The sequence below is a fragment of the Acomys russatus genome, chromosome X, assembly GCF_903995435.1.
Source record: "Acomys russatus chromosome X, mAcoRus1.1, whole genome shotgun sequence".
Taxonomy (NCBI): domain Eukaryota; kingdom Metazoa; phylum Chordata; class Mammalia; order Rodentia; family Muridae; genus Acomys; species Acomys russatus.
The window spans coordinates 51327993-51352561 of record NC_067169.1 but is presented as its reverse complement, the minus strand read 5'-3'; the positions used below and the strand labels follow the sequence as shown (position 1 = coordinate 51352561).

General features: G+C 41.7%; 2 pseudogenes; one reads left to right on the top strand and one right to left on the bottom strand.

The window, feature by feature from the left end:
- Positions 1 to 9539: 9539 nt before the first annotated feature.
- On the top strand, positions 9540 to 9796 carry LOC127185833 (small nuclear ribonucleoprotein F-like; annotated as a pseudogene).
- A 93-nt stretch (positions 9797 to 9889) lies between these two features.
- LOC127184838 (ATP synthase subunit g, mitochondrial-like) lies at positions 9890 to 10206 on the bottom strand (annotated as a pseudogene).
- Positions 10207 to 24569: the final 14363 nt, after the last annotated feature.

Sequence of the window (24569 nt, the reverse complement as noted above, 5' to 3'; positions counted from 1 at the left end):
ATCAGGATGGAGAATGAGTTGCAATTTTAGATAGGTTGGTCAGGGAAGACATGTGGCTATCTAGAGGAAGTGGCAGCACTGACGGAGAAGACAGCAGCAATAAAGGCCCTGACGTAAGAGCATGTACCACTTGTTCATGGAGCAGTAAGTGATCCACTGTGGTCAGAGTCTACTGAGCAACAAATAAGCAGTAAGACGTTGAATGTCACAACAGGTGATTACTCAGCCAGTTGGTGAGGACATAAGTTATCTTGAGTCATCAGTGAATGCTGCCTGAGTAGATGCAAAGGCCAGAGATGGGGTTTCTGTTCTGGCCTCCAGTCTCTGGTTCTCCTCCTTTCCCTACTATGTAACAGTTTGAGGAGTTCTTTTGCCCCACTCATTTCCAGGACCTGCTGTTAATGAGGCAAAAGCTGTGTTTTACAGTCTCTGAGCCTCCCCTATGTTGTTTCTCAACTTGGAGTACCTCTTCTTTCACATAACCAGCTCAGGTTAGAAGCCAGTCACTGGGATGGGGAAATGGCTTAGTGGATAGGCGGCTTGCTGTGCAAGCTTGAGGTTCTGAGTTCAGATGTCCAGAATCCATGTAAAAGGCTGGGAGTGGCAGTGTGTACCTCTGATCCCAGTGTCAGAAAGTGAAGACAGGATAAAGACTGGAGGCTTGCTGGTCAAGCAGCCTAGCTCGTTGGTGAACTCCAGGCTCAGTGAGAAGTGATGTCTTTAAAAATAAGGTGGAGCCAGGTATAGTGGCACAAGCCTTTAGTCCTAGCACTCAAGGAAGCAGAGGCAGGTGGATCTCTGTGAGTTTGAGGCCAGCCTGGTCTACAGAGTGAGTTCCAGGACAGCCAAGGCTACACAGAGAAACCCTGTCTTGAAAAACACACAACATGAAAAATTAGGTATATGTAGTTCATTGTATATATGTGTAATAATATAAATGCATATGTAAAAGTTAAAACAAGTCAAAAAGAAAAACACGCAACAAAAATACCTCTAATAAATAAATAAATATGGTGGAAAGTGAAAACTTTCAGAAGATTGGCTGGCTAAGGGCTGTCTTAAGAAGGACCCAGAAACTGATTGCTGAGGAGTAAGGTGTTTATTAGTGAAGTTATTAGCGCTGTGAATAGAGACAACAGCATGGTGGCGGTTCCAAGGAGGGAACAGGCCCCAGTAGTAGAGACAGACAGCATGGTGAGGTCTCTGAAGAGAGGAATCAGAACTTATGTTGTGGAAATGGGGTCTTTTTCTAATAGCTTTTTGAGGATGGGGGAGGTTTCCCAGCAGAAGCATGCAGCCAGCCCCTTTGATTCCCAGATGGGAGAAAGGGAAGAGTATGGAACTAATACCCATTTTAATGTACATTCACTTCCCAGATGAGAGATTCTGGCACCTGGAAATCACAGATGGGCTCTCCATAGGGTGCCTGTCTACACCTGTGAAGCAGAGCCATTTGAAGTATCTTGGCCTTGGCAGCAAATGGGTTCTACTATTACATCTTTACAGAAAGCAATACAGGGAGACACTGCCTGATGTTGACTGCTGCTCTCCATATATGCCTATATACCTGTGTCATACACAGAGAAACACACACACACACACACACACACACACACACACACACACACACACGAAAATGAGAACAAAAAAAGCCACTTGTCTTGACTCCCTCTAGTTTCAGTGATATGAACACATTTGAATGAGCACATTTGGTAGAATGATTTGTATGAAAATGTAGGTTAAGCACATGTAACAGCTCCTTTAAATAAGATAGAGATGTATTTGTCTCCCATCTGAATGGTAGCTCTGCCCTGGGGCTGGGCCCTCTCTTTATGGTCTTTCTTATCTGCATGATATGAGCTAAGCTGGCTGCTGTTCTCACATCTCTCTAACCACTGTAGTAGTTTTTCTGCTTTGGTACTTATCTCCTTAAGTTTTGTTTCTACAAGCAGCTAGAGGAAGGCTTGCAAACTCTGAGTCAGTTTTGGCCATTTTACTGCTCAAAAATCTCTCTAGGGGTGAGGATGGTTTCTGGATGGTGGTGTGAAGATATTCCCAGGACCTTTTTTTCTTGTTGTTTTAGTTTTTGAAACAAGGTCTTGCTGTGTAGCTCAGATTGCACTTGAACTTGTGATCCTCCTGTCTCAGCTTCTTGAGTACTTCTGAGATTATAGGCTGGCACCACTATTCTCAGCACTCTAGGACATGTTTGTATTAAAAAAAAAAAAACCCTACCATACAAAGGTTACATTTTGTGCAAAGAAGAATTAAACTGGAATATGTGCATATTCATATACTCATATGTATGATTGGCATTTATATATATGCACACACAAATTTGTATATGAACAAATTCCTATGAATATGCAATGAATATACACACATGTTCACACTAAGGTTATTATTGTTGGAAATAGGACTTTTCTGAATATATTATACTATGTCAGCTAATAAGTGTGGAGAGAATGACAGAAATAGAAAAACATTATGGTGCAATCTCTGAAGAGGCAATAGTGTCACACAATGCATGCTCGTCATCAGTGACAGCAAAAACCACGAGGTGAAAGGTTCCTGTGGAATGTTGCAATGAAAAGATTTAGTGTGGCATGATGGCTCACACCTGTAATCCACTTGGGAGGCTGAGGTGGGACCATTGGGAGTTTGAGATCATTGTCAGCCTTATAGCAAGTTCAAATCTAGTCTGGGTTACATGAGACCTTGTCTAAAAAAAAAAAAAAAAAAAAAAAAAAAAAAAGAAAGAAAGAAAGAAAGAAAGAAAGAAAGAAACCAGAAGGGAAGAAAGGAAGACAGGGTTACACCATCACCATCTGCACTACCAATCAAAATCTTAGACTATCTAAAAGTGAGATACCTCTGTGCCTCCAAAGTTGAACCCAAGTCTACACAAGTCTCAGGCTGACTTCTATCTTACAGGAAGTAGGGAAAATACACAAACAAGTTAAAATACATCACAAGGAGGCAAACAGACAAATCAGGATATAGGACTTGCTTTCATAGGACAATGATGTAGGTTTCCCCCCTCCCCAAGAAATCACCAATATGAACAAAGAGGAGTGAAAAATGGACAGTGATAGATAAACAGTTTATACAACATAATAAACCAGCTGGGAAAATATTTAGAAGGCAATCATAATAACTCAACTAAGGATAGAGTGCTATATGGAGAAATGGTTTATTTTGTTAGGTGTGATGATAGCTTTATCTTTATATAGGGAAATAGGCTTTGAAATGTATTGACCATATTTTTAGATGCGATATACAAGATAGACTAGCTAGGACAAGTGATACCAGTAAAATGTGGCTAACTGCTGACTTCAGGTGACAAGATTAAGGAGATTTATTACCCTATTCTCCCTACCTTGTTAACAAGCTTCCTATTCGCCTTACATGTTAAAAGGCCTTAAACCTTCCAGTCCTTATTTAGATAAGAAAATATATCCAAAGTCACTCCTGGGTCTAGGAGGTCCTACTTGATCAAGCCTCCGTTTACCTCTGACCTTCTGTTCCATTCTTCCCCTTATGTAGTATATTGCATTTACCGTCTTTCTGTTTCCCAACAGTTTCATGTCTAGGCTCTCCTTCTGGGTGTTTTGATACCTGTCCCTGGTCTATTCTTCCCTTGTAGTAAGCATGATTGAGTCTTCTCGTTCATCTCTCTGTTCAAGCAATACATTACTGGGTACTCTCTTACTGCTATAGATGAAATATGATTCCCTGCCACCTCCTAATGGCTAACTAAATTTTCTTCATGGCAGAAACTGAGGCTGACGGTGTTGCGTTCTTGTCTGTCTCTCTAGTTAGAACACCAACTCTGGGATCCTTATTTTATTTCAGCTTCCATCCCAGCATCCTGACCACTTCCTGCCACATAGTGTAAGGAGAGTTTGGGTTTCTTTTTTGAAAAGTTATGCTATGCAAACATGTTTTTGTTTTCATCCTAGGTGTGAGATATGGGGCTGCTTCAGTTTGTCCATAGGCATTAACTATGATTGTCTCATAGACTAGCAGGGGTATGATCTTTGCCAACTGCAGATTGTTTTTTTATTTTTTAATTATTTATTTTATGTGCATTGGTGTTTTGCCTGCATGTATGCCTGTGTAAGCCTGTCAGATCTTGAAGTTACAGACAGTTGTGAGTTGCCATGTGGGTGCTGGGAATTGAACCCAGGTCCTCTGGAAGAACAGTCAGTGCTCTCAACCACTAAGCCATCTCTCCAGCCACTGATAGTTTAATTCTTGGGACTCTGGAGAGGGAATAAATTACAAGGCCCAGAGAGAGAAGGGGATTTGGAAGAAGAAGAAAGTGGCTGTTGCTTCCTCCTGTTGATCCTGGTTGCTTTTGTTGCAACTTTACAAGAAGTTGGAGAGATCCTGACTTTGAAGATTGGACTTGCCCCAAGGAACCCAATTACCCTAATCAAATTACCCTAATCAGCAGGAGGTACTTTAAAGACACCCACACCTCCTCTCCCTTCTAATCTTCTGTCTCTCCTATCTGGTATTGGGATGTTGGAAGGGACTGAGGTGGAGAAGGGTGATAGGTATAAGAACCCAAATGAAACAGATTAAAATACATGTCAACAACATAGTAGGAATGCTATAGTTCTGTATTAGAGAAGTTCATGATGACTTGAAGACATAGAGCACCACACTAGGATGACACGTGCTAATCCTCTAGGAACACAGTGTGCTGGCCTGACCTCTATATGTCATAATGGTATGGGTGATCTCAGGGATAAAGATAAGGCATCAGCTAGAGTCTGCTTGTCTTCGGGGAGGATTTGTTTGTACAGATGCTCTCAGGCTGTTGCCTGGCTGGCCTCCAGGCAGCTGGGTTTGTAAAGAGGGTGGGACTCTCTTCTAGCTATCTGCCTAACTGCTGTGTTCTGACTCACCCAATTCCTGTCTCAGGCCATCCCCATGATCTATTTTCTTCTAGTTACTATAGTAAACAAGAAAGGTGGTTGTTGAGAAAAACTCTACCAGGTCTTGGGGGGGGGGGGGTTAGGTGGGTCACACTACAGGCCATAATTTTTTTTGTCCTTCCTTAGACAGTATGTTTTATGGTTGTGGTATGGTGATCTTATGTTCTGGATGGTGTTCTCTATGACAGCCTTGGGTCTGGGGACTGGTAGTAAATTTGAAGGCCTATTTTAAAAAGGAATTCCACTCTCCCAATATACTTCCTCTCTATCCTCTCTCTCCTGTCCAGCTTGATACTTGCATGTTCTGCAGCCACAGACAGAGCCAAACTTGGGCCTTTAGCACCCTAAGATACCTGATAAGAGATACTTAGAATTCAACTATTTTGAGCTCTACACATTCTAAAGAACCTTAGTCAATAATTGTGCTGCACACTTGGGTAATAGTGTCATGTAATTAAAATTTGGAACAAGGATGTCACAATTTCCTGATAAGCCTTATCAAGGGTATTCTTTATTATCTCCAGCACCTTCCAAGTGTGTTTCAGATACTTTAAATGTCACACTTTTATTTTTCAGAAGCAAACATGACAAGGGGCAACTTGCTTTTGTAAAAGACAGTAAAGAATGTCTGAATAATAAAGTATATATCTCATAAAGACAGAAGTCTAGCTGGGCAGTGGTGGTACACACCTTTAATCCCAGCACTCAGGAGGCAGAGGCAGGGGCATCTCTGTGAGCTCAAGGCCAGCCTGGTCTAAAAATGAAGTCCAGAACAGCCAGGGCTATTACACAGAGAAATCCTGTCTCAAAAAACCAAAAACCAAACCAAAACAAAATAAAAGACAGAGGTTTAAGAAAGTATTATACAGCTATTAAAGACACTCTTGGGCTAGAGAGATGGCTCAGAGGTTAAGAGCACTGACTGCTCCTCCAGAGGTCCTGAGTTCAATTCCCAGCAACCACATGGTGGCTCACAGGCATCTATAATATGATGCCCTCTTCTGGCCTACAGAAGCAGCCAGAGCACTGTATACATAATAATAAATAAATAAATCTTTAAAAAAATAAAGACACTCTTATTGAGCAGCTGGGGAGAAGGCTCAGTCAGAACAGTGCCTGCCACACAATCCTAAGAAGCCAAGTTTGATCCTCGGCCCCATATAAAAAGCCAGGCAGCCAGCGCCTGTAATTTCAGAGCTGTGAAGGCGAGACAAGAAGCTATCTGGAGCTTGCCGGCCAGCAGACTCAGCTGAATCGCATGTAATTCCAGGCCTTGTTTGTATATCTCAGCACGGTGGATAGCATCGGTTAACAAAAGGTTCAGATCTGTCTCATTGATACGTTCTTGCAAACAGCAGCCTTCCTCTTCCAGATGATTTCTATTAACTTTTACAGACCATCAGTAATCTCTGCTGGGGCCTGTTTCTCAGTTTTGATGTTCCACCCACTGTCTTTGTCTGTAGCTGTCACACTAGATGAAATGCCTTCCTTTGATAGCTCACTCTGCTTATTTTTACGTGCTCATAAGATAAACAATGTTTGTTTTGTTTGTTTGTTTTTTACCAAAAACAGTTGCTTGGCTCATTATCTACTCAGTGAGTCTCAAATCAAAGGAGTATATTTCATTTTTTGTCTTAGTTTTACATTGATTTAACATTTCTCATATATTGGAAAATTGAAAAGTTGCTCAATTGGAAGGAAACTGACTAAGGTGAGTGAAGAACATCATAAAGGGGGTCAGATTTCATGACCTGTCCCATTTCAGACCTTCAGTGGCTTCCCATTCAGTGACTTAGAATAGGGTCTGGAGAGACAGACGGGTCAGTTATTAACAGCGCATACTGGTCATGCAGTGGACCTGAGCTCGGTTCCCCGCACCTGCTCAGTAGTCAGCTGACAACATCCTCTAACTCCAACTCCGAGGGCTCTGAGATCTCTGGCTTCATCAGGCATCACCCACTCCCATACATGTGCACATATGACCACATACACTTTCACATAATTCAAACGAGAAAAGAAATCTTTAAGAAATAAATTAGAGTAATATCTCAAGCACCTACCCAGACCTATGTCAGTTGAGGCTTGCTTTCCTTAGCCCTAAACCAGTTTCCTTCTTCCTTTAATTCACCTGGATCTCCGCTTGTAGACAGTTGATGCTCGCGGTATGAACAGGGCTTTGAGCATTACTTTGAGGATTCTACTTGTGATGAAAGGGGATTGCCTATAAGCATAGCTCCATTGCCTTCTTATTTCTTATTATATTGACACACATGCACATGCCCAAACACGCTGTGGCCACAATTACAAAAAAAAAGTGTAAATAAGTGTGTTGATAGGAACATTTTTGTTTCTCTCTCCTTCCTTCTTCATCCTCCCTTCTTGCTGTGTGTGTGTGTGTGTGTGTGTGTGTGTGTGTGTATAAGTGAACATGTGGGTATACACAATTGTGTGCACATGTGTGGAGGCCAGATCTTGTGCAGGCCTGGTGCTGGTAACCATAGCTGTTGTGATATCATGCGTACAACAGCCACGTTGTGTTCAGAAGACAGCGTTTGCCAGCATTCCCTCCTATCTGCCTCTTACATGTTTTCTACCCTTGTCCTTAACAGTGCACCCTGAGCCTTGGAGATGGGGGTGATGTAGATGTCCATTTGGGATTATGGATACAACAGTCATTTATTTTTAGTAGCATGTGTCTTTACATTAATGGCTTCCTATGACAAAACAAACACCTCTGATCAAGATTGAGAGAAGCACTAATATGTGTGAGTATAAATGTAAGTATTTATGGGACAGTTGGATAACATCTTCTTTTAGCAAAACAACAGTAGTTAGATCTCCCCTCAGGCCTGCGTGTTTCTGACTTAGTTTGGAGTACCAGACACGAATTCCCTCCTGTGAACTGCGATTCAAATCTGATCAGAAACATGCATGCCATGATTGCACCAACGGGTATATTTTGACTGGCAGGTCAGTACTGTCATAATATGCAGGGCCCTGCATTGGGTAAGAACACTGATGACTTTTCTCCCCCAGTGGCCTGGATAATATCTTTCAGCACTATTAAATCTAGCAAGCAGAAAGGAAGTTTTCCAGTTAGTTCTAGGTTGAATTTCCTTTGTCCTGACACCAAAGTATGTGGCGTTTCATCATCTAGTTCTGGTGGCAAGCAAGAGCAATAGCCTGTATTGCTTTTTTTTTTTTTTTTTTTTTTTTTTGTGGACGGTTCTCTGAACAACTGCTCATAGGGAAATGTTCCATGCATGACACTGAGATTTTTGTTTATAAGCTATGGTTTCTGGTAGCAGCATTAGCCACCTATATAGAGCACCTTCATTCAAACTCCTTTAAACACACACACACACACATATATATACAAAGTACAAATTTAACTTGGTCATGGTATAATTTTTATACATATTTTGGCTTTTATTAAACAAGCTCTTTTTATTTTATTATTTTTTTCCTTTTTAATTTATTTATTTTTAATATATTTTATTATTTATTCATATTACATCTCAATTGTTATCTCATCCCTTGTATCTTCCCATTCCTCCCTCCCTCCCTCCCATTTTCCCCTTACTCCCCACCCCTATGACTGTGACTGAGGGGGACCTCCTCTCCCTGTATATGCTCATAGGGTATCAAGTCTCTTCTTGGTAGCCTGCTATCCTTCCTCTGAGTGCCACAAGGCCTCCCCATCCAGGGGATGTGGTCAAATATGAGGCACCAGAGCTCGTGTGAAAGTCATACCCCACTCTCCACTCAATGGTGGAAAATGTCCCGTCCATTGGCTACATCTGAGTAGGGGTTCGAAGTTTACTGCATATTTTTATTATAATTTGTTTACATTACATCTCGATTGTAATCCCCTCACTCTTATCTTCCTGTTGCCACCCTCCCTTCCTCTTCTGCCCTATTACCCTCCCCTAGACCTCTGACCGGTGGGGTCCTCTCCTCCACCATCTGACCACAGCCTATTAGATCTCATCTGGATGGCCTGAATCCCTTTCCACTGTGTTCACACAGGGCCTCCCCACCAAGGGGAAGTGATCAAATCACAGGCACCAGAAGTCATGACAGAGGCTGTCCTCTCTCCCCACAAGTGTGGAGAATGAGCTGTCCATTGGCTATATCTGAATGGGAGGGGATCTAGGTTCTCTGCTTGCAAGCTGCCAACCCTGTCCTTCCATCCCCCATGTCTTCCAAATAACTCACAGCTCTTAACCAAGAGTCCGGCTTTGAGTCTCAGCATCTGTCCCAATCCCCCTCAGGGTGGAGTCTCTCAGAGGACATCTATAATATCTACTTATAAGTTAGTATATACCATGCATGTCTTTCTGGGTCTGGGTTATCTTACTCAGGATGATATTTTCTTTTTGACAGAGAAAACACTGCTATTCACAGTGTCTCATTACACATGGTGCAAGAACACTCAAATAAGAACTCAAATAAAATCAGATGTTAAAATTTAGTCTTCAGCATTTCTCCTAGTGTTGGTCCATTCCGGTTAGCAGCAGCTGCTCCAGTCACGAGGGGCCGGCAGTGGCGAGGTCGGCTGCTAGTGGGGTGCAACGCTTGCGGGTGTTCGCGATGAGTTTACGCCTCAATCCTAAACCTTTCTCAATGGACTGATAGGAAAGCCAGTGATGGCAAAACTTAAGTGTGGAATGGAGTACAAGGGCTACCTTGTCTCTGTGGATGGCTACATGAACATGCAGCTTATGAATACAGAAGAATACATCGATGGGGCATTGTCTGGACATCTGGGTGAAGTTCTGATACGGTGTAATAATGTCCTTTATATCAGAGGCATTGAGGAGGAGGAAGATGGGGAAATGAGAGAATAGCACCTTTGGGGGGATTGTGTGTGTGTGTGTGTGTGTGTGTGTGTGTGTGTGTATTTCTATACAATAAAGTTTTTGTTTTCAAAAAATTGGTCTTCAAACATCAAAGCCAACAATGCCACATCTGCCTATGATCTCTCCGATATGCAATGACATCCATACCTCAGTGGCCACCAAACCATTCATCACAGCTTCCTTAACTGTAAGCTGTTTGAAGCTACCAGTTTTAGCACTTTGAATTATTTTTTTCATGCTTTGAATAGCTGTAGGGATTTCAGCAGGGTTTGGGGGGGGGGGGAACCAGTTCAACCCTGGCATACTGTCAAAATGTGGCCAATCGAGGCTTCCAGTAAGTCATTGCAGCGGCTAACATTCAGAGTCATCTCTATGAAGTTACAAATGAACTTGGCCATGGTGTAGGATGGAAGGTCTGTCTTCCTGAATCACTGTCTGAAAGTCAGAATGATTGTTTCTAGTTTGCCTGCAAATTTCAAGATTTCTTTGTTTTTAATAGCTGAGTAGTATTCCATTATGTAAATGTACTACAGTTTCTTTATCCATTCTTTGGTTGAGGGACATCTAGGTTGTTTCCAGATTCTGGCTATTATGAATAAGGCTGCTATGAACATAGTTGAGAAAATGTCTTTGTTGTGTGGTGGAGCATCTTTTGGGTATATGCCCAGGAGTGGTATAGCTGGGTCTTGAGGTAGCACTATTCCCAATTTTTTGAGAAAGAACCAGATTGATTTCAGCAGTGGTTGTACAAGTTTGCTCTCCCATCAGCAATGGAGGAGTGTTCCTCTTTCTCCACATCCTCTCCAGCATGTACTGTCACTTGAGTTTTGATCTTAGCCATTCTAATAGGTGTAAGATGGAATCTCAGGGTTGTTTTGACTTGCATTTCCCTGATGGCTAAGGCTGTTGAACATATTTTAAGTGTTTCTCAACCATTCTAGGGGAGAGGAATAGGGCAAAAGAGGGAAGGAGGGGGAATGGGGAAGATACAAGAGAGGGCATAACAATCGGATGTAATCTGAATAAATTATTTTTAAAAAGAAAAATAAAAACAAAAACAAAACAAACAAAAAGAATTCTCTGTTGGGCTAGAGAGATGGCTGGGAGGTTAAGAGCACTGGTTGCTCTTCCAAAAGTCCTGAGCTCAATTCCCAGTAAGCACATGGTGGCTCATAACCATCTACAATGAGATCTGGTGCCCTCTTCTGGCCTGCAGGTATACATGCAGGTACAACATTGTATACATAATCAATCAATCAATCAATAAATATTTAAAACAAAAGAATTCTCTGTTTAGCTCTGTACCCCATTTTTTAACTAGATAATTTGGTTTGGTAGAGTTTAATTTCTTGAGTTCTTTATATATTTTGGATATTAGCCCTTTGTTGGATGTAGAATCGGGGAAGATTTTTCCCAGTCTGTACGCTATTGCTTTGTTCTATTGACAGTGTCCTTTGCCTTACGGAAACTTTTCAGTTTCATGAGGTCCCATTTATTAATTGTTGATTTTAGGACCTGAGCTGTTGGTGTTCTGTTCAGTAAGTTGTCTCCTGTGCCAATGAGCTCAAGGCTCTTCCCCACTTTTTCTTCTAACAGATTTATTGTGTCAGGTTTTAAGTTGAGGTCTTTAATCCACTTGGACTTGAGTTTTGTGCAGGGTGATAAATATGGATCTATTTGCATTTTTTTTACATGTAACCATCCAGTTATACCAGCACCATTTGTTAAAGATGCAATTTTTTTTCCATTGTGTGGTTTTGGCTTCTTTGTCAAAAATCAAATGTCCATAGGTGTGTGGGTTTATTTCTGCATCTTCAATTCAATTCCATCGATCCACCTGTCTGTTTCTATACCAGTACCATGCTGTCTTTATTACTGTTGCTCTGTAGTACAGCTTGAGATCAGGGATGGAAATTCCTCTAAAAGATCTTATATTTTGCAAGATTGATTTAGCTATTCTGGTTTTGTGGGTTTTTTTTTTTTTTTTTTTTGTTTTTGTTTTTGTTTTTCCTGTATGAAATTGAGAACTGATCCTTCAAGTTCTGTGAAGAATTTTGTAGGAATTTTGATGAGAATTGCATTGAATCTGTAGATTGTTTTTGGTAAGATGGACATTTTTCTATGCTGACTCTCCTAATCCACAGGCATCGGAGATCGTTCCATCTTCTGATATCTTCTTTAATTTCTTTAGAGACTTAAAATTTTTTCATACAAATATTTCACTTGCTTGGTTAGAGCTACACAAGATACTTTATATTATGTGTGGATATTGTGAATGGTGTGGTTTCCCTAATTTCTTTCTCAGCCCCTTTGTCATTTGTATGCAGGAGGGCTACTGATGTTTTTTGAGTTGATTTTATATCCAACCACTTTGCTGAAGGTGTTTATCAGCTGTAGGAGTTCCTTGGTAGGATTTCACCTGTATGTAAATAGTGAAACTTTGACTTCTTCCTTTCCAATTGGTTTCCCCTTGATCTCCTTTATCTATCTTATTGCTCTAGCTAGGATTTCAAGCACTATATTGAAGAGATATGGAGAGAGTGGATAACCTTGTCTTGTCCCAGATTTCAATGGAATTGATTTATGTTTCTCTCTATTTAGTTTTATGTTGGCTATAGGCTTGCTGTATATAGCCTTTATTATGTTTAGGTATGTGCCTTGTATCCCTGATATCTCCAAGATTTTAAACACGAATAGGTGTTGGGGTTTATCAAATGATTTTCCGGCATCTAAGGAGATGATCATGTGTTTTTTTTTTCTTTCAGTTTGCTTATATGGTGCATTACATTGATGGGTTTCCGTATATTGAACTGCCCCTGCATGTGTAGGATGAAGCCTAACTGGTCATGGTGGATATTTTTTATGTGTTCTTGGATTCAGTTTGTGAGTATTTTTGGTCAATGATCATACGAGAAATTCATTTGAAATTCTCTTTCTTTGTTGGGTCTTTGTGTGGATTAGGTATTAAGGTGACTGTGGCCACATAGAATGAGCATGGTAATGTTCCTTCTGTTTCTATTTTGTGGACTAGTTTCAAGAGAATTGGTATGAGCTCTGCTTTGAAGGTCTGGTAGAATTCTGCACTGAATTTATCTGGCTCTGGGCATTTTTTGTTTGTTTGTTTTTGGGTTTTTTTGGGGAGGGGCTTTTGGTAACTGCCTCAATTTCCTTAGGAGATATAGTTGGGGATGAGCTACATGGCCAATGTTCAGCCATCTTGTCAGAGCCTAGGTTCCTATTTCTCCAGCAGTCTGCCATTCACCTGAAACTAGCTGACCTTGTCGTAGGTGTCAGCGGACACCTGTTGTGGTTCATTGTAGGGGCTGGTCATTCCAGACCCCCAAGCTACTCCTTTTCCAGTGGGACTACTGATAAGATCAGATTAAAGGCCAGCTGCCTGTGAGCAGCAGTTCTGGGAGCTTTTTCCTGACTAACCAGATCCTTCACGGCTTTCCTGGAATTTCTCTCCTGCAATTATAGCAGCTGTAAAGGTAGATACCTGCTGGAGCATTCCAGAGTTAGGTATCCATAGCAACCCTTGCTTACGCAAATACCCATGCCTCTGTGCCTATATAAACTCTGTAAAAATTCTCAATAAACGGGGTTTGATCAGAATGCGGACTTGCCCCCTTCTTCATATCTAGTGTTCTGTCTCTATACAGCAAAATTCTCCTCCTGAGCATTAGTCGAACCCCGGCGGGCCAGGGCAAGATATAAGACTATTTAGTTTGTTTACCTGATCTTGATTCAATTTTGGTAATTGGTAGCTATCAAGAAAATTGCCCAATTAAAAAAAAAAGAAAATTGCCCATTTCATTTAGATTTTCAAATTTTGTGGCATATAGGCTTTTGAAGTACGTCCTAATGATTCCTTGGATTTCTCACCGTCTGTCCTTATGTCTCCTTTTTCATTTCTGATTTTGTTGATTTGAGTTTTTTTAAATTTTACTGAAGTTTGCATTTTTAAAAGGCCTGAATAATTCTTAACTACAAGGCCCATGTCCCGACATTTCAACATCAGAGATTATACTCCAGGCAAGTGGCTATTGACCCTAAAAACCATTCAGTACTCCCACGGGGAGAATTCCTGGATGAACAACTGAGAGGCCAGTTAATGGCCCTTGTCTGTAATCTCCAATGCTTACAGAGTAGGCTGTTTTCTGATAGTCTGCTTCTGAGTGTGCCAAGACCAGTTGCCTTTCAAGTTAATTATATATATTTAAATTAGCTTACAAAAGTTTTGGTTTCTATAAGACTTTTCATGTATCTTTAGCTTTTGGTTAATTCTCCCATAACTCTTCACCCCCTCAAGCCCCTGCTCCCCTTCAGATCCCCTCCCATCTTCCACTTAAATCTCCTCTGCTCCCTAATATTTCTTTTCCTTTTCTTCTTTCTTTATACATTATCCCTATGTCTGTGTAAACCTTTCTAGATATCTTCTTGAATGTTATGGAAATATGTCCTAATTCTAGCAATTATAATAATTTAATTATTATAGTTTCTTTTTATTTACTTTTATTTTTATATGTAAGAGTGTTTTGTTTGTAAGGGCACCACATGCATTCAGATTCTGCAGGCGGCCAAGAGAGGGCATCAGGTGTCCTGGAATTGGAGTTGTTAGATCAAGTGTGAGTTGAGAGCTGCCCTATGCATGCTGGGAACTGAACCTATGTCTTCTATAGTAGCAAGTACTCTTAAATTCCAAGCCATTTCTCCAGCCCACATTTAATTATTTTTATTGTTATTTTATCATATAATAAATATTAAGGGCTAAAGATATGGCTCAGTGGTTAAGAGCATATATTGCTCTTTCAAATGACCTAGATTCAGTTTCTATATTGGGTGGTTCACAACCACCTGTAACTCAAGCTCCAAGTGTCAGGTGATCCAATGACCTCTTCTGATTTCTGTGGTATCCACACTAACATGACATACATGCAATTTAAATGTATGCATATTAGAGCTAAGCCTGTGTAGTGTATATCTGTAATCTCAGCCACGCAGAGGTCAAGGCAGGAGAATCACAAATTTAAGGCCTACCTGGGTTGCAGAGTGAGTCCCAGGCCAGCCTGGGTAACTTTATGAAATCTTGTCTCAAAATCAATAGTAAAAAGAAAACTGGGGCTATAGCTCCATAGTAGGGCACTTGTCTAGCTTGTGGGAGGCCTTAAGTTAAATCCTCAGTATAAAAAATTATGCAGTTTTTTTGTTGGCTACTATAGCATTATAGAAATTGTTTTTCGTATTTCAACAATTGGATAAGATCTTACTAGTGATGCACCATTCTGTTTCATGACATTTTTAAAATCAGGATATATTAATTGTATGATATAACAAGTTTCATTGTGACATCTTTATACAAGAATGTAATGTGTTTTAAAGTGATTCTAACTTCAAATTATTCTTACTTTGTTTAAGACGTTTACAGCTTAATTTACAAGATACTGTTCTATGGCATCCTTTTTTAACATGTGTTCTGTTTTTGTTTTGGATTGGCTCTTACCATCAGTGAAAACATGTGAAAGTGGAGCTATCTTAGCCAGGCATGGTGGTGCAAAACTGTAATTCCAGCACTCAGGGAGGCAGAGTCAGGCAGATCTTCTTGAGCCTGATCTACAAATCAAGTCCAGGACAGCTAAAGCTACACAGAGAAACTCTGTCTCGAAAACAACAACAACAAAAACAAAAGACAAAAAGAGAAAGAAAGAAAAAAAAAGTAGAGCTATCTTGGTGGCCTTCTTTGGGGTAACTAAATTGGTTTCACTGTCCTGGATGGTAGTTTAGTTTGTACATAATTGAAACTGGATTGATTCATCATACCTTATACAAAAATGAAAGACAAACAACATGATTAAATATAGAACATAAGAGATGAAATTTTTAAGGAAAAAAACACATATAAGGGGAAATTTTGGCAACCTAGAACTCAGTGAAGTTCATAGACATGACACCAAAAGAAAAGATCTTTATAGTAGGCTGAAGAGTGACTCATAAAAGAATGGCCATACCCTAATCCTCAGAAATGGTGAACTAGTGCTTTCCTTAAAGAAACATTGTAGAGGGGATTCCATTTGGAGATGGAGATATTGTCCAGGATCTTCTGTGTGGTGATAACATGGATCACCATGTGTGTTATTATGTGGGTTCATAGACCATAAAGCTTGAAAGAAGAGATCTGATGACAGGGACTGTTGAGGTTATTTTTATAAAATGTGTTTGTTTCTCTTAGCTTATTTATTAACCCAGCTATCACACACAAATAATTGAGACTGTTTTATAATACAAGGTTTCACAACACGATCTGAGCAGTTTAAGTCTGTTCTCAACCCTCTATGTTATTTTGTCTTACTCCCAGCAAACATCCCAGCCATACCCGCACTTTGTAGCCGTCCTCGGCTCCAGCTCCTTCCTCCTGATCTTCCTTGGACCTCTACCTGTGGCTGAATCCCCCTGACTGAAGCCCCAGTTTTGCTTCTTCTTCTAACTCCTCCTCCCTTGGCTGGCAGAAAGTCCAGCCCTATTCTCTCCCCTGTTCATTGATTGGCTGTAAACTGCTTTATTGACATAACAACAGGACAAGTGGAGAGCAGAGTTTACACACCATTTAGACAGGAAATTTAAACTACAAAATAACCTTATGCCTACAGGGATAAAGGTGGACTAATGCTTCTGTTACAAGAAAGCCAAGAACTAAAAAACATGGACAGCCATTAGAAACAGGAGAGGCAAGAGAATAAATAAATTCTCCCCTAAAGTGCCTAGAAGGAATAAAGAAACGCCTTTATTTGATTGCAGTAATATCCATTCTTAGGCTTCAGGCCTCCAGAACTGGTAGATTAATTGTTTTAAAAGTTACCAAAGCCAGGTGTGGTAGTGCATGCCTGTAATCCAACAGGTGGGTCTGTGGGATTTTGGAGCCAGCCTTATCTACATAGTGAGTTCCAGGCCAGCCAGGGGCTACAAAATGAAACCCGGTCTCAAAAAAATAAAGTCACCATGTTGTAGACATTTGTAGCAGCTTCAACAGGAAACTCATAATATTCATGCAAGAGAAAAAAATTCATTAAGTGGACTTCAACAAAATTAATTTTTTTCAAAAGGCCCTGTTAAAATGTTGAAAAGAAGTTGAATATTGTGGTACATACATGTTATCCGAGCACATGGGAGGTGGGGGACAGGGGTCTAAGACAAGGAAGATTTTAAAGATACCTTGGGCTACATAGTGAGTGCCAGGTCCAATCAAGGACATTGCAAGCAGAGAGCCCAGACCTCCTGATCAGATGTAGCCAATGGACAGCTCATTCTCCATATGGGAAAGGGGGAAGTGGGGGACCGCCTCAGACAAGAACTCTGGTGCCCTCAATTTGATCACTGCCTCTTTAGGGCAGAGAGAGGTCCTGTGTGAACACAGAGGAAGGAGATGCAGGCTATCCAGATGGCACCTGATAGGCTGTGGTCAGCCAATGGGGGAGAAGGACCCCACTTGTCAGAGGTCTAGGGAAGGGGAACAGGGCAGAAGAGGGAAGGAGGGTGGGGACAGGAAGATAAGATCAAGGGAATTACAATTGGGATGTAGTGTAAATAAATAAATAAATAATAAAAATAATAATAAAGTTGAAAATGTAATGCAAAGACTAGGAGAAAAGAGCTACAAGCCATAGGTCCAATGAGTCAATATTGTATCTAGAATCTTTAAGGACCTGTTAATGCCCGAGTAGTGCTCTGGAGAGGGTCCAGGGTAGATTCTCTGGTATTGGATCGCGGATGTCCTTCTAGTTTACTTTATCTCTTGGGTGACCAGGGCTTATGGCTCTGGCAACTGATCAGGATTGAAAGAAGAAAAAGGAAGGAAAGGGAAAAGAGCCCAAGGTTTTTTCTCTAGGGACTGGCTGTACTGCGGCTGAGGAGAACTTAAACTGACCATCTTTTTTCCTATGGCTGAGGCTGTAAAAGCGGCTTCTGGCTAGAAACTGCACGGGGGTCGTAAAAGGAGGCTCTTTGATCTGTAGATAGGCCTCTCCAATAAGTTGGTGTAAACTTAGGCTTATTAGCCATAGAAGGCTGATAGCCCTGAGTCTGCTAACTTATTTGCTAATCTATAGAGAAATAAGAAGTAAGAGAGAGAGATAGAAAATAAACCACTCACACACATACGTTCAAGAGAAGAGGATCAGGAGAAAAGGTGGATGAAGTCAGGCGTCTTAACTTCAACTGAAGTTAAGCTGCTCAATCTTTTCTCCTCTGTTCTCCTTCATTTTCTCCTCTGTTCTCCTTCATTTCTCTCTCGTTCTCCTTCATTTTCTCCTTTGTTCCCCTTCATTTCTCTCTCGTTCTCCTTCCTTTTCTCCTTTGTTCTCCTGCTCACGTTTATTGTAGCCCATATATATACTTCTGAGAAAAGGGAATTACCTCATAGTTAGAAGAGTACAATTAATCACAAAAGCAGATGAATTCTAAAATACAACAGGTTACATGCTTTAAATCTAAACATTTCTTATCTATGTATCCGTTACGTAAGTTCATGGTGAGTTCAAAATGACGAAGGTTGGCAGGGTCTAAGGTTAAGAGTATACAACTTATCAGTTAGGATGGACCTGACTATATATTATCCAGCTATCTCTTAGTTCTTTATGAGCTCAGGACAATAATTTTGTCTGTCTTTCATTCTAAGAAACAGAGTAAATTCAGACATCTATAGGTAACTTCATTCCACATAGCTTCACATGGAGTTTAAACAAATTTGGCTATATTTATGGTAGGCTTATCTGAAGCCACAAATCTGCTGGTAGGCTATCCTAAGTGAGGCATCTGGAGGTCCACAAAGGTATTTATTGCAGCCATAAACTAACTTTAACTTTTAAAACTATTTGAGGCAAATCAGGAATTCCATAATCAGGGATTAGTTCATCTGGATAACAAAAAGTACATCTTCAATAAGATCCTCTAGGAAGTTTGCTCAATCAGAGCTGGTCAGTACCCAGAAGCTAACAATTCACACCAATGCCAGATGTATTTACTTTTGGTTTTTCGAGACAGGGTTTCTCTGTGTAATCTTGGCTATCCTGGACTCGCTTTGTAGACCGGGCTGGCCATGAATGTAGTCCTGGCTGTCCTGGACTCACTTTATAGACCAAGCTGGCCTTAGACTCACAGTGATTCACCTGCCTCTGCCTCCCTGGGTGCTGGGATTAAAGGCATGTGCCACCATGCCTGGCTCTAATGCCAGATTTCAGAGAGATGCAGTAGTGCACAATTGACAGGGTAGTCAGAGGTTGGAAGCAGTTCTGGGGTACATCACAATACAGACCTTGCAAATATCGGATCACCTCCAGAGATCTCTCATGCCTCCTGGACTTTCCCAAATCAATGGCTCCTGACAGCATGTCAGAGGCTGGAAGCAGTTTTGGGGTACATCGTGGTATAAGACCTTGCAAACACCAGATCACCTCCTAGACAGCCCACATGCCTAGTGAGCTCCCTGAACAGGGCGGCTCTTGGCAAGGACCCACAGTGGTCTGGACCCTCCCCACCAACCATCAGTCAAGAAAATGCATCACAGGCTTTCCCACAGGCCAGTATGGTTGGGGGATTTTCTAAATTGAGGTTCCCTCCTCAAAAATGACTCTAACTTGTGGCATGCTGAAGTAAAACCAACAACATCATCATTTTATATCTCTCCATAAGTAATGATCAAGAATTCCAAAGTCCTTGGAATATACCCAGAAAATGCCCTACCACATAACAGGGACATATGCTCAACCATGTTCATAGCTGCTTTATACATAATAGCCAGAACATGGAAACAGCCTAAGTGTCCCTCAGTAGAAGAATGGACTAAGAAACTGTGGTACATTTACACTATGGAATACTACTCAGCTATTAAAAACAAGGAATTCCCAAAATTTGTGGACAAATGGATTAAACTAGAAATTATCATAATGAGTGAGTTCACCCAGAAGCAAAAAGAGACAAACGGTATATACTCACTTATATCAAAACACTAGTCCAAGGGATACGTCCCATGAAAAACTTTACTTACCAGGAAAGTGGGTCAGAGGAGAGGACATCCTATTGAGACTTTAGGTGAGAGTAGCATGGAGGAATGGGGAAATAGAAGGACCCAGAGGGTCCTGGAAACCTACAAGAAGAACTTTAAGACAGGCAGATCTGGGTCCAGGGGTCCTCCTCAAACTAAGGCACCAGCCAAGGAGATTATAGGCAGTAAACTTCGAACCCCTACTAAGACCTAGCCGATTAACAGGATATTCTCCACCGTTGAGTGGAGAGTGAGATCTGACTCTCACACGAACTCTGGTGCCCCTTTTCTGACCACGTCCCCTGGATGGGGAGGCCTGGCGGCACTCAGAAGAAGGATAGCAAGTTACCAAGAAGAGACTCAATATTCTAAGAGCATATATAGGGGGAGGAGGTCTCCCTCAATCACAGACATAGGGGAGGGGAGAAGGGGGGAAGTGGGAGGGAGGGAGGAATAGGAGGACACAAGGGACGGGATAACAACTGAGATGTAATATGAATAAATTAATAAAAAATTTTTTAATTCTACAAAAAAAAAACCCAAAGAATTCCAAAATCCCTAAGACCCCCAAAATCGTTAATATTGCCATTTTTATCATTTTAGGTGTGAAATGGTTTCATGGTTATAGTGATTTGCGTTTTCCAATGATTCATTATCTTGAGGACCTTCCCATTTGTGTATCTCTTTTTGGGGAGAAATATCCATTCAAATCTTTGTCTATATTTTTATTGCTTTTACTTTTAAATCTAGGTCCCCTTATTTAGTCCCATGCTGGCCTTAAACTCATAATCTTCCTGCCTCAGAATCCTAAGTGTTCTTATTACAATGCATATCAAATTACAGTTGTCTTTTAATTACTACATTGTAATATGTGTGTATATATATACACACACACATACACACACACACACACACATATGTTTTACATATGGAGGTAAACACACAACTTTATTTTTCCATGTGATTATCCAATTGAACTGGAGTCATCTGTGGAAAAACTTATTTTCCCCATAACATTGTCTAGTCACTCTTGGTGAAAATCAATTAATCAACTGTTTTGTTGTTGTTGTTGTTGTTTTGTTTTTGTACACTTACTTGTATACTCTTTGTTTCATTTAATTGACATACTTTTTTTTTCCCGGTTTTTCAAGACAGGGTTTCTCTGTGTAGCCTTGGCTGTCCTGGACTCACTTTGTAGACCAGGCTGTCCTTGAACTCACAGTGATTTGCCTGCTTCTGTCTCCTGAGTGCTGGGATTAAAGGCGTGCGCCACCACGCCAGGTTAATTGACATATTTTAATGAACTATTTCCCCCGATATACACTGGACACAATTGTGATGCCTAATCTTTCTTGTCAATTTGACAACATCTAGAATGATCAGCAGCCCAAACTGCTGGTCTAGCCAGTGAAGGATTGTGTTAACCAGATTATCTGAAGCAGGAAGGTCGCACCTTTTTATGTGGATGGCAGCCCACATAGAAGTACAAAGAAGAGAGCTTTGCTTTTTTTTTTTACTTTTTTCACCCCTTTGCTGTCAAATCCATCTATTCTGTTGCTAAGGCATTCTTTCACTGGTATTAGAACCAATATCTTTGTGATTTCGCCATAGACTGAAGATCAGAAACAGACTGAAATACTACTAGATTCTCTGCCATCTTGTTTTCAGACAGCTATTGTTGGATTACCCAGACCGTATCTTGTGAGCCATTTTAATAAATCCTGGGGACACACACACACACACATGTGTGTGTATATGTTTACATATATGTGTGTACATGTATATGTATGTGTACATATATGTGTGTGTTTAAATATGTATTAGCACATTTGGATATATACCTAACAATGGTGTCTTAGAGGTGATAAAACACCATTTATATATTATTTCTGTAGTTCTGTTCTTTAAAGAATCATGACTAATGCGGCAATCTATGTCAATTTTGTCTGTGCTTAAGAACTAAATTTGTTGGAGGGCTATGGGACTGCATTTAAGAAAATGCAATTGGTCTGGGAATGTGGGGATGTAGCTCAGTAGAGTGGGCACTTGACTAGCATGAGCAATGTCCTGCCTTGATCCTCAGCACTATATCTAACCAGGTATGTTGCTGCATGCCTATCTATAATGCCAGTACTTGGGAAAGAAGGCAGGAAGATCAAATTTTCAAAATAATCCTCAGCTACTATCTAATGACTTAGACGAGAGATAGGCTTGTGCTCAAAGTACAGCAATGTTTACTTGTGTGAAAGTGTCCTGGGTGACAGCACCATGCACAATGAATTTCACGTGCGATGAAATATCTTAGAGAAAAATGGAAAGCAAGCTGATAAATATACCTCTAGAAAATGAGGGCTCAGACACCATAGTGCATTAGGTATGCTGGTGTGGATTTAGTGAGGCATGGGTTTGGATGCTAGTTGTATACAAAACTGTACGGCTTTTGACAAGTTATTTAACTTCTAAGGACTCTAGCTATTGGTAAATGGGTACAGTCTCACAGGGTTGGTGTTAACAGTAGGACAAAGGTTGTGAATACAATGACATGTTGAATGGTACCGAGTATGTATTTTATATCAAAGTAACATATTGCTGTGGAACAGTCTTGCTACCTTCTCCATTCTGGCCCAAGGTAAGTTTTTGTGGGATCAGAAGAAGCAGCTCCCCTGTGGGTTTCTGGGCCAGTTCCTGCATTTCTGCTCCACTCTGAAGCAGCTGTGCTTTCATTCCCTCACTCTTTATATCAAAAATCATAAAGGGTGGCTGAAGACTGATGGAAACAGCCAAACATTGGAGGAAGTGCAGGGAGTCTTGTGGAAGAATAGGGTAAGGAGAGAAAGATTCAGAGGGGACAGGAGCTCCACAAGAAGACCAACAAAGCGAACTAACCAGGGCTCAGGGGAGCCTGTGGAGACTGAAGTTCCAACCAGGGACCATGCATGGACTGGACCTAGGGTCCTCAACACAGAGGTAGCCAACGGGCAGCTCAGTCTTCATGTGGGTCCACTAGTAGGGGGGATAGGGAATGACTGCGTTGCCTGTTTTTCTATCACTTTCCCCTGGCGGAACCTGGCCACAGGGGAAGAGGATGTGCTCAGTCCTAATGGGACTTGAGGAGCTAGAGTGGGTGAGTAGGGAGTGCTCCCCTTCTCTGAGAAGTAGGGGAGGGAGGATAAGGGAAGCAGGGAGGGAGGGTGGGACCCAGAGGAGAGGAGGAAGGGAAGGGGCTATGACTGGGATGTAAAGTGAATGATTAATAATAAATACTTTTTAATTTTTTTAATTTTTTTAAAGGATGGCTGAAGAGTGTCCTTCTTGCAGAATATTTACTGCAGACAATCAGCAAACAGCTCAAGGATGCGAGCCGCATGCCGCATGTGTGGGATCGCTGCTGCAGACTCTCTATCCTTAGTGCCTGCCTGGTTGCCATGGAGCCCCAGGGGTCTTTTGTAGTGATGCCAGATGCTGTCACAATGGGCTCTGTGTTTGGCCGAAGCACCGCACTGAACATGCAGTCGTCTCAGTTGAACACATCTCAGGATGCTTCCTGCATCAACCATCCCAAGTGGCTCCAGCCAACTACCCCAATGAAGATAGGTTTAGCCCCAGCAATGATGATATGTTTGTAGACCTTCCATTCCCAGATGATATGGACAATGACACCGGCATCTTAATGACTGGGAATCTCCATTCTTCTCCCAACTTCTCCCCAGTTCCCTCCCCAGGCTCTCCCTCTGGAATTGGTGTGTGCTCTCACTTCTAGCACAGTCAGAGCTAGGGCGAGCAAGCGGCTTCTGGCTCGGGAGGCCCCGGAGGAGCTCAAGCAGCAACCACTGGCCCTTGGGGATTTCGTATCAACTGCCAAAGCTGAGAATCGCCCTGAGTGGTTTTGGTCGTCGTGCCCCCAGGCCCGGAACCAGTGAGTGCCCTCTCTTCCTAAAGGCTTCACTCATCACCACATCTCTGTAGTTCCTTCCTGCCAGGACCTCTCAGCGGGCTCCGCACCCCCTGGGCTCCAAGAGCACGTCTGATATTTTAGGGTTTGTGCTGGAGCAGTACAACACCCTATCCTGGGCTTTCGTGCAATCCGGCCACCCAGGACCATACTTCCTGCCTTCCCGTCTACTTTGTGGTGCTCACGTAGTTGTACAATGCCATCATGAAAATGACCTAACTGGGGAAGTGCTTGTCCGTCGGCCAAGGACACTGCTGCACTCTGCAATGCTTGGCCTTTTCCAGACCCCTCCTACAGCCTGCACTGTGATGCCTTCTGAGCGCGCACATGCTTACTCTGCAGTGTCCAGTGCCACAGTGACTCCATGACGTGTCTCATGAGGACCTGCAAATTCCCATCAGCAGTGACTTGAGCCAGTGTGTGATGTGTGCAGCCCGCAGTCCCCAGGAAGTGGCGGCTGTTGGTGGCTTATGAGGGGAAAAGAGAAGAAACACTGTCCTTTTGCACAAGAGCCTGCTCCCAGCCTCTGTTTAGCACTAGGCTGTGCAGCCCTCTGGATGCAATCCTCTAGCCAAAGGTGGATGATGGCCGTGGGTCACCTGGACTTCATAACCTGGGACGTGTCACACCGAAGAGCCAGGTCCAGTACAGGATTTAGTACGAGGTCTCCGCCTCCGCAGCCTGTCCAGAGGGCTTTGGTTGATGGCACACCTGTGTAAGACACAGGAGGTCTGGAGACAGCCGCATTTTGTTTATTTATTTTTAATTTTGTT